This window comes from Oncorhynchus keta, unplaced genomic scaffold (assembly GCF_023373465.1).
Source record: "Oncorhynchus keta strain PuntledgeMale-10-30-2019 unplaced genomic scaffold, Oket_V2 Un_contig_14181_pilon_pilon, whole genome shotgun sequence".
Lineage (NCBI taxonomy): Eukaryota > Metazoa > Chordata > Actinopteri > Salmoniformes > Salmonidae > Oncorhynchus > Oncorhynchus keta.
This window is the reverse complement of record NW_026278589.1, coordinates 1-12279: the sequence shown is the minus strand read 5'-3', so window position 1 is coordinate 12279 and position 12279 is coordinate 1. Positions and strand designations below refer to the sequence as shown.

At 49.1% G+C, this 12279-nt stretch overlaps 5 non-coding genes across 5 annotated transcripts; 2 read left to right on the top strand and 3 right to left on the bottom strand.

The window, feature by feature from the left end:
• The first annotated feature begins 3476 nt into the window (after nucleotides 1–3476).
• On the top strand, nucleotides 3477–3558 carry trnal-uag (transfer RNA leucine (anticodon UAG)). The gene has a single exon. It is a non-coding gene; the product is annotated as a tRNA-Leu (tRNA).
• Nucleotides 3559–4283: 725 nt separating this feature from the next.
• Nucleotides 4284–4365, top strand: trnal-aag (transfer RNA leucine (anticodon AAG)). The gene has a single exon. It is a non-coding gene; the product is annotated as a tRNA-Leu (tRNA).
• A 1260-nt stretch (nucleotides 4366–5625) lies between these two features.
• On the bottom strand, nucleotides 5626–5707 carry trnal-aag (transfer RNA leucine (anticodon AAG)). Its single transcript has one exon. It is a non-coding gene; the product is annotated as a tRNA-Leu (tRNA).
• Nucleotides 5708–7257: 1550 nt separating this feature from the next.
• trnal-aag (transfer RNA leucine (anticodon AAG)) lies at nucleotides 7258–7339 on the bottom strand. Its single transcript has one exon. It is a non-coding gene; the product is annotated as a tRNA-Leu (tRNA).
• Nucleotides 7340–10166: 2827 nt separating this feature from the next.
• On the bottom strand, nucleotides 10167–10248 carry trnal-aag (transfer RNA leucine (anticodon AAG)). Its single transcript has one exon. It is a non-coding gene; the product is annotated as a tRNA-Leu (tRNA).
• Between the last annotated feature and the right edge of the window lie 2031 nt (nucleotides 10249–12279).

Here is a 12279-nt window from a genome sequence, read left to right as displayed (position 1 = left end):
TGTAGTCCGCTTGTCATTCCAATTTCCTTGCATTAGCGTAGCCTTTTCTGTAGCCTGTCAACTATGTGTCTGTCTATCCCTGTTCTCTCCTCTCTGCAGACCATACAAACGCTCCACACCGCGGGCCGCGACCACCCTAACCTGGTGGTCCCAGCTGCACACCCACGGGGAGTTCCAGGTCTCCGGTAGCCTCTGAACTGCCAATCTGCGGCCAACAAGGCAGAGTTCATCTCAGCCTATGCCTCCCTCCAGTCCCTTGACTTCTTGGCACTGACGGAAACATGGATCACCACAGATAACACTGCTACTCCTACTGCTCTCTCCTCGTCCGCCCACGTGTTCGCACACCCCGAGAGCTTCTGGTCAGCGGGGTGGTGGCACCGGGATCCTCATCTCTCCCAAGTGGTCTTTCTCTCTTTCTCCCCTTACCCATCTGTCTATTGCCTCCTTTGAATTCCCATGCTGTCACAGTTACCAGCCCTTTCAAGCTTAACATCCTTATCATTTATCGCCCTCCAGGTTCCCTTGGAGAGTTCATCAATGAGCTTGATGCCTTGATAAGCTCCTTTCCTGAGGACGGCTCACCTCTCACAGTTCTGGGCGACTTTAACCTCCCCACGCCTACCTTTGACTCATTCCTCTCTGCCTCCTTCTTTCCACTCCTCTCCTCTTTTGACCTCACCCTCTCACCTTCCCCCTACTCACAAGGCAGGCAATACGCTTGACCTCATCTTTACTAGATGCTGTTCTTCCACTAACCTCATTGCAACTCCCTCCAAGTCTCCGACCACTACCTTGTATCCTTTTCCCTCTCGCTCTCATCCAACACTTCCCACACTGCCCCTACTGGATGGTATCGCGCCGTCCCAACCTTCGCTCTCTCTCCCCCCGCTACTCTCTCCTCTTCCATCCTATCTTCTCTTCCCTCTGCTCAAACTTTCTCCAACCTATCTCCTGATTCTGCCTCCTCAACCCTCCTCTCCTCCCTTACTGCATCCTTTGACTCCCTATGTCCCCTATCCTCCAGGCCGGCTCGGTCCTCCCTCCCGCCTCCGTGGCTCGACGACTCATTGCGAGCTCACAGAACAGGGCTCCGGGCAGCCGAGCGGAAATGGAGGAAAACTCGCCTCCCTGCGGACCTGGCATCCTTTCACTCCCTCCTCTCTACATTTTCCTCCTCTGTCTCTGCTGCTAAAGCCACTTTCTACCATTCTAAGTTCCAAGCATCTGCCTCTAACCCTAGGAAGCTCTTTGCCACCTTCTCCTCCCTCCTGAATCCTTCCCCCCCTCCCTCCTCCCTCTCTGCAGATGACTTCGTCAACCATTTTGAAAAGAAGGTCGATGACATCCGATCCTCGTTTGCTAAGTCAAACGACACCGCTGGTTCTGCTCACACTGCCCTACCCTATGCTCTGACCTCTTTCTCCCCTCTCTCTCCAGATGAAATCTCGCGTCTTGTGACGGCCGGCCGCCCAACAACCTGCCCGCTTGACCCTATCCCCTCCTCTCTTCTCCAGACCATTTCCGGAGACCTTCTCCCTTACCTCACCTCGCTCATCAACTCATCCCTGACCGCTGGCTACGTCCCTCCCGTCTTCAAGAGAGCGAGAGTTGCACCCCTTCTGAAAAAACCTACACTCGATCCCTCCGATGTCAACAACTACAGACCAGTATCCCTTCTCTCTTTTCTCTCCAAAACTCTTGAGCGTGCCGTCCTTGGCCAGCTCTACCGCTATCTCTCTCAGAATGACCTTCTTGATCCAAATCAGTCAGGTTTCAAGACTAGTCATTCAACTGAGACTGCTCTTCTCTGTATCACGGAGGCGCTCCGCACTGCTAAAGCTAACTCTCTCTCCTCTGCTCTCATCCTTCTAGACCTATCGGCTGCCTTCGATACTGTGAACCATCAGATCCTCCTCTCCACCCTCTCCGAGTTGGGCATCTCCGGCGCGGCCCACGCTTGGATTGCGTCCTACCTGACAGGTCGCTCCTACCAGGTGGCGTGGCGTGAATCTGTCTCCTCACCACGCGCTCTCACCACTGGTGTCCCCCAGGGCTCTGTTCTAGGCCCTCTTATTCTCGCTATACACCAAGTCACTTGGCTCTGTCATAACCTCACATGGTCTCTCCTATCATTGCTATGCAGACGACACACAATTAATCTTCTCCTTTCCCCCTTCTGATGACCAGGTGGCGAATCGCATCTCTGCATGTCTGGCAGACATATCAGTGTGGATGACGGATCACCACCTCAAGCTGAACCTCAGCAAGACGGAGCTCCTCTTCCTCCCGGGAAGGACTGCCCGCTCCATGATCTCGCCATCACGGTTGACAACTCCATTGTGTCCTCCTCCCAGAGCGCTAAGAACCTTGGCGTGATCCTGGACAACACCCTGACGTTCTCAACTAACATCAAGGCGGTGTCCCGTTCCTGTAGGTTCATGCTCTACAACATCCGCAGAGTACGACCCTGCCTCACAGGAAGCGGCGCAGGTCCTAATCCAGGCACTTGTCATCTCCCCGTCTTGATTACTGCAACTCGCTGTTGGCTGGGCTCCCTGCCTGTGCCATTAAACCCCTACAACTCATCCAGAACGCCGCAGCCCGTCTGGTGTTCAACCTTCCCAAGTTCTCTCACGTCACCCCGCTCCTCCGCTCTCTCCACTGGCTTCCAGTTGAAGCTCGCATCCGCTACAAGACCATGGTGCTCGCCTACGGAGCTGTGAGGGGAACGGCACCTCAGTACCTCCAGGCTCTGATCAGGCCCTACACCCAAACAAGGGCACTGCGTTCATCCACCTCTGGCCTGCTCGCCTCCCTACCACTGAGGAAGTACAGTTCCCGCTCAGCCCAGTCAAAACTGTTCGCTGCTCTGGCCCCCAATGGTGGAACAAACTCCCTCACGACGCCAGGACAGCGGAGTCAATCACCACCTTCCGGAGACACCTGAAACCCGTCAAATCCTTGATTGGAAAAAAGAAAGTTGTGATGGTCTGTGCGACGACCAAGCAGTCCATTTTAACAGTGGGTACTGTGGCCGAGCTGTCCAGAGAACTGGATTTAAGGACCCAGTCTTTCGGAGGTGTCGGTTCAAAGTCCACCGCTGAAACTTTTCTCAACAGAAAACTGTAATGTAATTTCAAACAAGGCCACCAAGGACACCGGACAAATAAAGGGAATCCAGCCTTTACCCTAATTCCCACGTCTGTTATTGCAATTATCTGCCGTGTTTTTCTAATTCAATCTGCTTCAGACATAAAATTAGAAACTAATTCTAAGTTTATACGATGGAAGAAAGAGTAACATCAGATAAATTAACATTTTTAAAAAGAGAATCAAAAAAAGATGAAGGACGCAAGAACAACATGAGATACATAAAGATTTTAAAGAAGAAAATGAAAAAGAAGACTAAAATACAAGGAAGTGCAGACGCTCTAGGTAACTGACGAGAAAGTGTGAATACTTTACCAGACCTGGGTAGTGTGGCCGAGCGGTCTAAGGCGCTGGATTTAGGCTCCAGTCTCTAAGGAGGCGTGGGTTCAAATCCCACCACTGCCATCTTTATTGAGTTTGTTCGCGCAAGCTATCACATGTTCTGCTTTATTTCAGCGTTTTTACTTTCATGTAGGGCCATGCAAGGGAGAAAATAAGCAATGTTGTGTGTCACGGATGGGGTTCCAACTCAATAGTGTAGTCCATCGCCTTAACCAACCAGCCACCAAGTCCTGTGCCCCTGCAGTGGCAGTTGCACCTCCTACCGGTGGTTGTTCACGTTAAATCCTTGATTGGAAAAAAGGAAAGTTGTGATGGTCTGTGCGACGACCAAGCAGTCCATTTTAACAGTGGGTACTGTGGCCGAGCTGTCCAGAGAACTGGATTTAAGGACCCAGTCTTTCGGTTCAAAGTCCACCGCTGCAACTTTTTCTCAACAGAAAACTGTAATGGAATTTCAAACAAGGCCACCAAGGACACCGGACAAATAAAGGGAATCCAGCCTTTACCCTAATTCCCACGTCTGTTATTGCAATTATCTGCCGTGTTTTTCTAATTCAATCTGCTTCAGACATAAAAGCAGAAACTAATTCTAAGTTTATACGATGGAAGAAAGAGCAACATCAGATAAATTAAGATTTTTAAAAAGAGAATCAAAAAAAGAAGGACGCAAGAGCAACATGAGATACATAAAGATTTTAAAGAAGAAAATGAAAAAGAAGACTAAAATACAAGGAAGTGCAGACGCTCTAGGTAACTGACGAGAAAGTGTGAATACTTTACCAGACCTGGGTAGTGTGGCCGAGCGGTCTAAGGCGCTGGATTTAGGCTCCAGTCTCTAAGGAGGCGTGGGTTCAAATCCCACCACTGCCATCTTTATTGAGTTTGTTTGCGCAAGCTATCACATGTTCTGCTTTATTTCAGGGTTTTTACTTTCATGTCGCCCATGCAAGGGAGAAAAGAAGCAATGTTGTGTGTCACGGATCGGGTTCCAACTCAATAGTGTAGTCCATCGCCTTAACCAACCAGCCACCAAGTACTGTGCCCCTGCGGTGGCAGTTGCACCTCCAACCGGTGGTTGTTCACGTCAAATCCTTGATTGGAAAAAAGGAAAGTTGTGATGGTCTGTGCGACGACCAAGCAGTCCATTTTAACAGTGGGTACTGTGGCCGAGCTGTCCAGAGAACTGGATTTAAGGACCTAGTCTTTCGGAAGGTGACATACAACATTGCTTCTTTTCTCCCTTGCATGGGCGACATCAGAGTAAAAAAAAATGAAATAAAGCAGAACATGTGATAGCTTGCGAAACAAACTCAATAAAGATGGCAGTGGTGGGATTTGAACCCACGCCTCCTTAGAGACTGGAGACTTAATCTAGCGCCTTCAGACCTGCTTCCACACTAAAAGCTCTGGCAAACTATTTGCACTTTCTCGTCAGTTACCTAGAGCGTCTGCAACTTCCTTGTATTTTAGTCTTTTTTTCATTTTCTTCTTTAAAATCTTTATGTATCTCATGTTGCTCTTGTGTCCTTCATCTTTTTTTTATTCTCTTTTGAAAAATCTTAATTTATCTGATGTTGCAGACTTTCTTCCATCGTATAAACTTAGAATTAGTTTCTGCTTTTATGTCTGAAGCAGATTGAATTAGAAAACATGGCAGATAATTGCAATAACAGACTTGGGATTTAGGGTAAAGGCTGGATTCCCTTTATTTGTCCGGTGTCCTTGGTGGCCTTGTTTGAAATTCCATTACAGTTTTCTGTTGAGAAAAAGTTGCAGCGGTGGACTTTGAACCGAAAGACTGGGTCCTTAAATCCAGTTCTCTGGACAGCTCAGCCACAGTACCCACTGTTAAAATGGACTGCTTGGTCGTCGCACAGACCATCACAACTTTCCTTTTTCCAATCAAGGATTTGATTGAACAACCACCGGTAGGAGGTGCAACTGCCACACCAAGCGGGGCACAGGACTTGGTGGCTGGTTGGTTAAGGCGATGGACTACACTATTGAGTTGGAACCCCATCCGTGACACACAACATTGCTTCTTTTCTCCCTTGCATGGGCGACATGAAAGTAAAAATCTTGAAATGAAGCAGAACATGTGATAGCTTGCGCAAACAAGCTCAATAAAGATGGCAGTGGTGGGATTTGAACCCACGCCTCCTTAGAGACTGGAGCCTTAATCCAGCGCCTTAGACCGCTCGGCCACACTACCCAGGTCTGGCAAACTATTCACACTTTCTCGTCAGTTACCTAGAGCGTCTGCACTTCCTTGTATTTTAGTCTTTTTCATTTTCTTCTTTAAAATCTTTATGTATCTCATGTTGCTCTTGCGTCCTTCATCATTTTTTGATTCTCTTTTTAAAAATCTTAATTTATCTGATGTTGCTCTTTCTTCCATCGGATAAACTTAGAATTAGTTTCTGCTTTTATGTCTGAAGCAGATTGAATTAGAAAAACACGGCAGATAATTGCAATAACAGACGTGGGAATTAGGGTAAAGGCTGGATTCCCTTTATTTGTCCGGTGTTCTTGGTGGCCTTGTTTGAAATTACATGACAGTTTTCTGTTGAGAAAAACTTGCAGCGTTGGACTTTGAACCCACACCTCCGAAAGACTGGGTCCTTAAATCCAGTTCTTTGGACAGCTCGGCCACAGTACCCACTGTTAAAATGGACTGCTTGGTCGTCGCACAGACCATCACAACTTTCCTTTTTTCCAATCAAGGATTTGACGTGAACAACCACCGGTAGGAGGTGCAACTGCCACCGCGGGAGCACAGGACTTGGTGGCTGGTTGGTTAAGGCGATGGACTACACTATTGAGTTGGAACCCCATCCGTGACACACAACATTGCTTCTTTTCTCCCTTGCATGGGCGACATGAAAGTAAAAACCCTGAAATAAAGCAGAACATGTGATAGCTTGCGCAAAAAAAATCAATAAAGATGGCAGTGGTGGGATTTGAAAACACGCCTCCTTAGAGACTGGAGCCTAAATCCAGCGCCTTAGTTATCTCGGCCACACTACCCAGCTCTGGCAAAGTGTTCACACTTTCTCGTCAGTTACCTAGAGCGTCTGTACTTCCTTGTATTTTAGTCTTCTTTTTCATTTTCTTCTTTAAAATCTTTATGTATCTCATGTTGCTCTTGCGTCCTTCATCTTTTTTTGATTCTCTTTTTAAAAATCTTAATTTATCTGATGTTGCTCTTTCTTCCATCGTATAAACTTAGAATTAGTTTCTGCTTTTATGTCTGAAGCAGATTGAATTAGAAAAACACGGCAGATAATTGCAATAACAGACGTGGGAATTAGGGTAAAGGCTGGATTCCCTTTATTTGTCCGGTGTCCTTGGTGGCCTTGTTTGAAATTACATGACAGTTTTCTGTTGAGAAAAACTTGCAGCGTTGGACTTTGAACCCACACCTCCGAAAGACTGGGTTCTTAAATCCAGTTCTCTGGACAGCTCGGCCACAGTACCCACTGTTAAAATGGACTGCTTGGTCGTCGCACAGACCATCACAACTTTCCTTTTTCCAATCAAGGATTTGATGTGAACAACCACCGGTAGGAGGTGCAACTGCCACCGCGTGAGCACAGAACTTGGTGGCTGGTTGTTTAAGGCGATGGACTACACTATTGAGTTGGAACCCCATCCGTGACACACAACATTGCTTATTTTCTCCCTTGCATGGGCGACATGAAAGTAAAAACCCTGAAATAAAGCAGAACATGTGATAGCTTGCGCAAACAAGCTCAATAAAGATGGCAGTGGTGGGATTTGAACCCACGCCTCCTTAGAGACTGGAGCCTTAATCCAGCGCCTTAGACCGCTCGGCCACACTACCCAGAACAGGGCTCCTTTCAGCCAGCGGAAATGGAGGAAAATCGCCTCCCCTGCGGACCTGGCATCCTTTCATTTTCCTCTTTAAAATCATTTTCCTCCTCTGTCTCTGCTGCTAAAGCCACTTTTACCACTCTAAATTCCAAAAATCTGCCTCTTAACCCTAGGAAGCTCTTTGCCACCTTCTCCTCCCTCCTGAACTTAGAATTAGTCCCTCCTTTTCTGTCTGCAGATGACTTCGTCAACCATTTTGAAAAGAAGGTCGATGACATCCGATCCTTTTTTGTAAGTCAAACGACACTGCTGGTTCTGCCCACACTGCCCTACCCTATGCTCTGACCTCTTTCTCCCCTCTCTCTCCAGATGAAATCTCAGTCTTGTGACGGCCGGCCGCCCAACAACCTGCCCGCTTGACCCTATCCCCACCTCTTTCTCCAGACCATTTCCGGAGACCTTCTCCCTTACTGCAACTCGCTCATCAACTCATCCCTGACCGCTGGCTAAAAATCCCAAACTTCAAGAGAGCGAGAGTTGCACCCCACACTGAAAAAACCTAACTTTCTCCCTCCGATGTCAACAACTACAGACCAGTATCCCTTCTCTCTTTTCTCTCCAAAACTCTTGAGCGATGCCGTCCTTGGCCAGCTCTACCGCTATCTCTCTCAGAATGACCTTCTTGATCCAAATCAGTCAGGTTTCAAGACTAGTCATTCAACTGAGACTGCTCTTCTCTGTATCACGGAGGCGCTCCGCACTGCTAAAGTAACTCTCTCTCCTCTGCTCTCATCCTTCTAGACCTATCGGCTGCCTTCGATACTGTGAACCATCAGATCCTGTCCACCCTCTCCGAGTTGGGCATCTCCCGGCGCGTGCCCACTGGGATTGCGTCCTACCTGACAGGTCGCTCCTACCAGGTGGCGTGGCGAGAATCTGTCTCCTTTCCCACGCGCTTCACCACTGGTGTCCCCCAGGCTCTGTTCTAGGCCCTGACTTATTCTCAGCTTACACCAAGTCACTTGGCTTGTCATTCACATGGTCTCTCCTATCATTGCTAAGACGACACACAATTAATCTTCTCCTTTCCCCTTCTGATGACCAGGTGGCGAATCGTTTCTTGCATGTCTGGCAGACATATCAGTGTGGATGACGGATCACCACCTTAAGCTGAACCTCAGCAAGACGGAGCTCCTTGGACCCTCCCTCATCTCAAGTATGACTGCCTGTAATCCATGATCTCGCCATCACGGTTGACAACTCCATTGTGTCCTCCTCCCAGAGCGCTAAGAACCTTGATCCTGGACAACACCCTGACGTTCTCAACTAACATCAAGTTTGCGGTGTCCCGTTCCTTAGGTTCATGCTCTACAACATCCGCAGAGTACGACCCTGCCTCACACAGGAAGCGGCGCAGGTCCTAATCCAGGCACTTGTCATCTCCCATGTGTATTCCTTGACAAATAAAATTTGATTTGATTTGATCTTGATTACTGCAACTCGCTGTTGGCTGGGCCTTTATTTGTCCCTGCCTGTGCCATTAAACCCCTACAACTCATCCAGAAAGACTGGCCCGTCTGGTGTAAACCTTCCAGTTCTCTGGTCACCCCGCTCCTCCGCTGTTCCACTGGCTTCCAGTTGAAGTCGCATCCGCTACAAGACCATGGTGCTCGCAAGCTGTCCACCTTCCTCCAGGCTCTGATCAGGCCCACACCACCAAGGGCACTGCGTTCATCCACCTCTGGCCTGCTCGCCTCCCTACCACTGAGGAAGTTGGTTCCCGCTGCCCAGTCAAAACTGTTCGCTGCGATGGACTACAATGGTGGAACAAACTCCCATCACGACGCCAGGACAGCGGAGTCAATCACCACCTTCCGGAGACACCTGAAACCCCACCTCTTCAAGGAATACCTAGGAAGGGTAACGTAAGGGTAAATAATCCTTCTCACCCCTTCTCACATGGCCCTCAAGGTGTTTTGTACCTCTTCATGAAATGAAGCCCCAACAAGATTTAGATGCAAGTGGCTGGGACTTTGTCAAAGGTGTATTCACCAACTTGAAGTCGCTTGGATAAGAGCGTCTGCTAAATGACTTAAATGTAAATGTAAATGTACCCAGCTCTGGCAAATTATTTGCACTTTCTCGTCAGTTACCTAGAGCGTTGGCACTTCCTTGTATTTTAGTCTTCTTTTTCATTTTCTTCTTTAAAATCTTTATGTATCTCATGTTGCTCTTGCGTCCTTCATCTTTTTTTGATTCTCTTTTTAAAAATCTTAATTTATCTGATGTTGCTCTTTCTTCCATCGTATAAACTTAGAATTAGTTTCTGCTTTTATTTCTGAAGCAGATTGAATTAGAAAAACACGGCAGATAATTGCAATAACAGACGGGGAATTAGGGTAAAGGCTGGATTCCCTTTATTTGTCCGGTGTCCTTGGTGGCCTTGTTTGAAATTACATTACAGTTTTCTGTTGAGAAAAACTTGCAGCGTTGGACTTTGAACCCACACCTCCGAAAGACTGGGTCCTTAAATCCAGTTTTCTGGACAGCTCGGCCACAGTACATACTGTTAAATGGACTGCTTGGTCGTCGCACAGACCATCACAACTTTCCTTTTTTCCAATCAAGGATTTGATGTGAACAACCACCGGTTGGAGGTGCAACTGCCACCGCGTGAGCACAGAACTTGGTGGCTGGTTGTTTGAGGCGATGGAGTTGGAACCCCATCCGTGACACACAACATTGCTTATTTTCTCCCTTGCATGGGCGACATGAAAGTAAAAACCCTGAAATATAGAAGAACGTGTGATAGCTTGCGCAAACAAGCTCAATAAAGATGGCAGTGGTGGGATTTGAACCCACGCCTCCTGAGAGACTGGAGCCTTAATCCAGCGCCTTAGACCGCTCGGCCACACTACCCAGAACAGGGCTCCGGGCAGCCGAGCGGAAATGGAGGAAAACTCGCCTCCCTGCGGACCTGGCATCCTTTCACTCCCTCCTCTCTACATTTTCCTCCTCTGTCTCTGCTGCTAAAGCCACTTTCTACCACTCTAAATTCCAAGCATCTGCCTCTAACCCTAGGAAGCTCTTTGCCACCTTCTCCTCCCTCCTGAATCCCCCCCCTCCCTCCTCCTCTCTGCAGATGACTTCGTCAACCATTTTGAAAAGAAGGTCGATGACATCCGATCCTCGTTTGCTAAGTCAAACGACACTGCTGGTTCTGCCCACACTGCCCTACCCTATGCTCTGACCTCTTTCTCCCCTCTCTCTCCAGATGAAATCTCGCGTCTTGTGACGGCCGGCCGCCCAACAACCTGCCCGCTTGACCCTATCCCCTCCTCTCTTCTCCAGACCATTTCCGGAGACCTTCTCCCTTACCTCACCTCGCTCATCAACTCATCCCTGACCGCTGGCTACGTCCCTCCCGTCTTCAAGAGAGCGAGAGTTGCACCCCTTCTGAAAAAACCTACACTCGATCCCTCCGATGTCAACAACTACAGACCAGTATCCCTTCTCTCTTTTCTCTCCAAAACTCTTGAGCGTGCCGTCCTTTGGCCAGCTCTACCGCTATCTCTCTCAGAATGACCTTCTTGATCCAAATCAGTCAGGTTTCAAGACTAGTCATTCAACTGAGACTGCTCTTCTCTGTATCACGGAGGCGCTCCGCACTGCTAAAGCTAACTCTCTCTCCTCTGCTCTCATCCTTCTAGACCTATCGGCTGCCTTCGATACTGTGAACCATCAGATCCTCCTCTCCACCCTCTCCGGAGTTGGGCATCTCCGGCGCGCCCACGCTTGATTGCGTCCTACCTGACAGGTCGCTCCCTAGGAGGTGGCGTGGCGAGAATCTGTCTCCTCACCACGCGCTCACCACTGGTGTCCCCAGGGCTCTGTTCTAGGCCCTCTCTTATTCTCGCTATACACCAAGTCACTTGGCTCTGTCATAACCTCACATGGTCTCTCCTATCATTGCTATGCAGACGACACACACTTAATCTTCTCCTTTCCCCCTTCTGATGACCAGGTGGCGAATCGCATCTCTGCATGTCTGGCAGACATATCAGTGTGGATGACGGATCACCACCTCAAGCTGAACCTCAGCAAGACGGAGCTCCTCTTCCTCCCGGGGAAGGACTGCCCGTTCCATGATCTCGCCATCACGGTTGACAACTCCATTGTGTCCTCCTCCCCAGAGCGCTAAGAACCTTGGCGTGATCCTGGACAACACCCTGACGTTCTCAACTAACATCAAGGCGGTGTCCCGTTCCTGTAGGTTCATGCTCTACAACATCCGCAGAGTACGACCCTGCCTCACACAGGAAGCGGCGCAGGTCCTAATCCAGGCACTTGTCATCTCCCGTCTTGATTACTGCAACTCGCTGTTGGCTGGGCTCCTGCCTGTGCCATTAAACCCCTACAACTCATCCAGAACGCCGCAGCCCGTCTGGTGTTCAACCTTCCCAAGTTCTCTCACGTCACCCCCCGCTCCTCCGCTCTCTCCACTGGCTTCCAGTTGAAGCTCGCATCCGCTACAAGACCATGGTGCTCGCCTACGGAGCTGTGAGGGGAACGGCACCTCAGTACCTCCAGGCTCTGATCAGGCCCTACACTCCAAACAAGGGCACTGCGTTCATCCACCTCTGGCCTGCTCGCCTCCCCCTACCACTGAGGAAGTACAGTTCCCGCTCAGCCCAGTCAAAACTGTTCGCTGCTCTGGCCCCCAATGGTGGAACAAACTCCCTCACGACGCCAGGACAGCGGAGTCAATCACCACCTTCCGGAGACACCTGAAACCCACCTCTTCAAGGAATACCTAGGATAGGGTAAGTAAGGGTAAGTAATCCTTCTCACCCCCTTCTCACCCCCCAACAAGATTTAGATGCAAGTGGCTGTTCCACTGGTTGTCATAAGGTGTATTCACCAATTTGTAAGTCGCTTCTGGATAAGAGC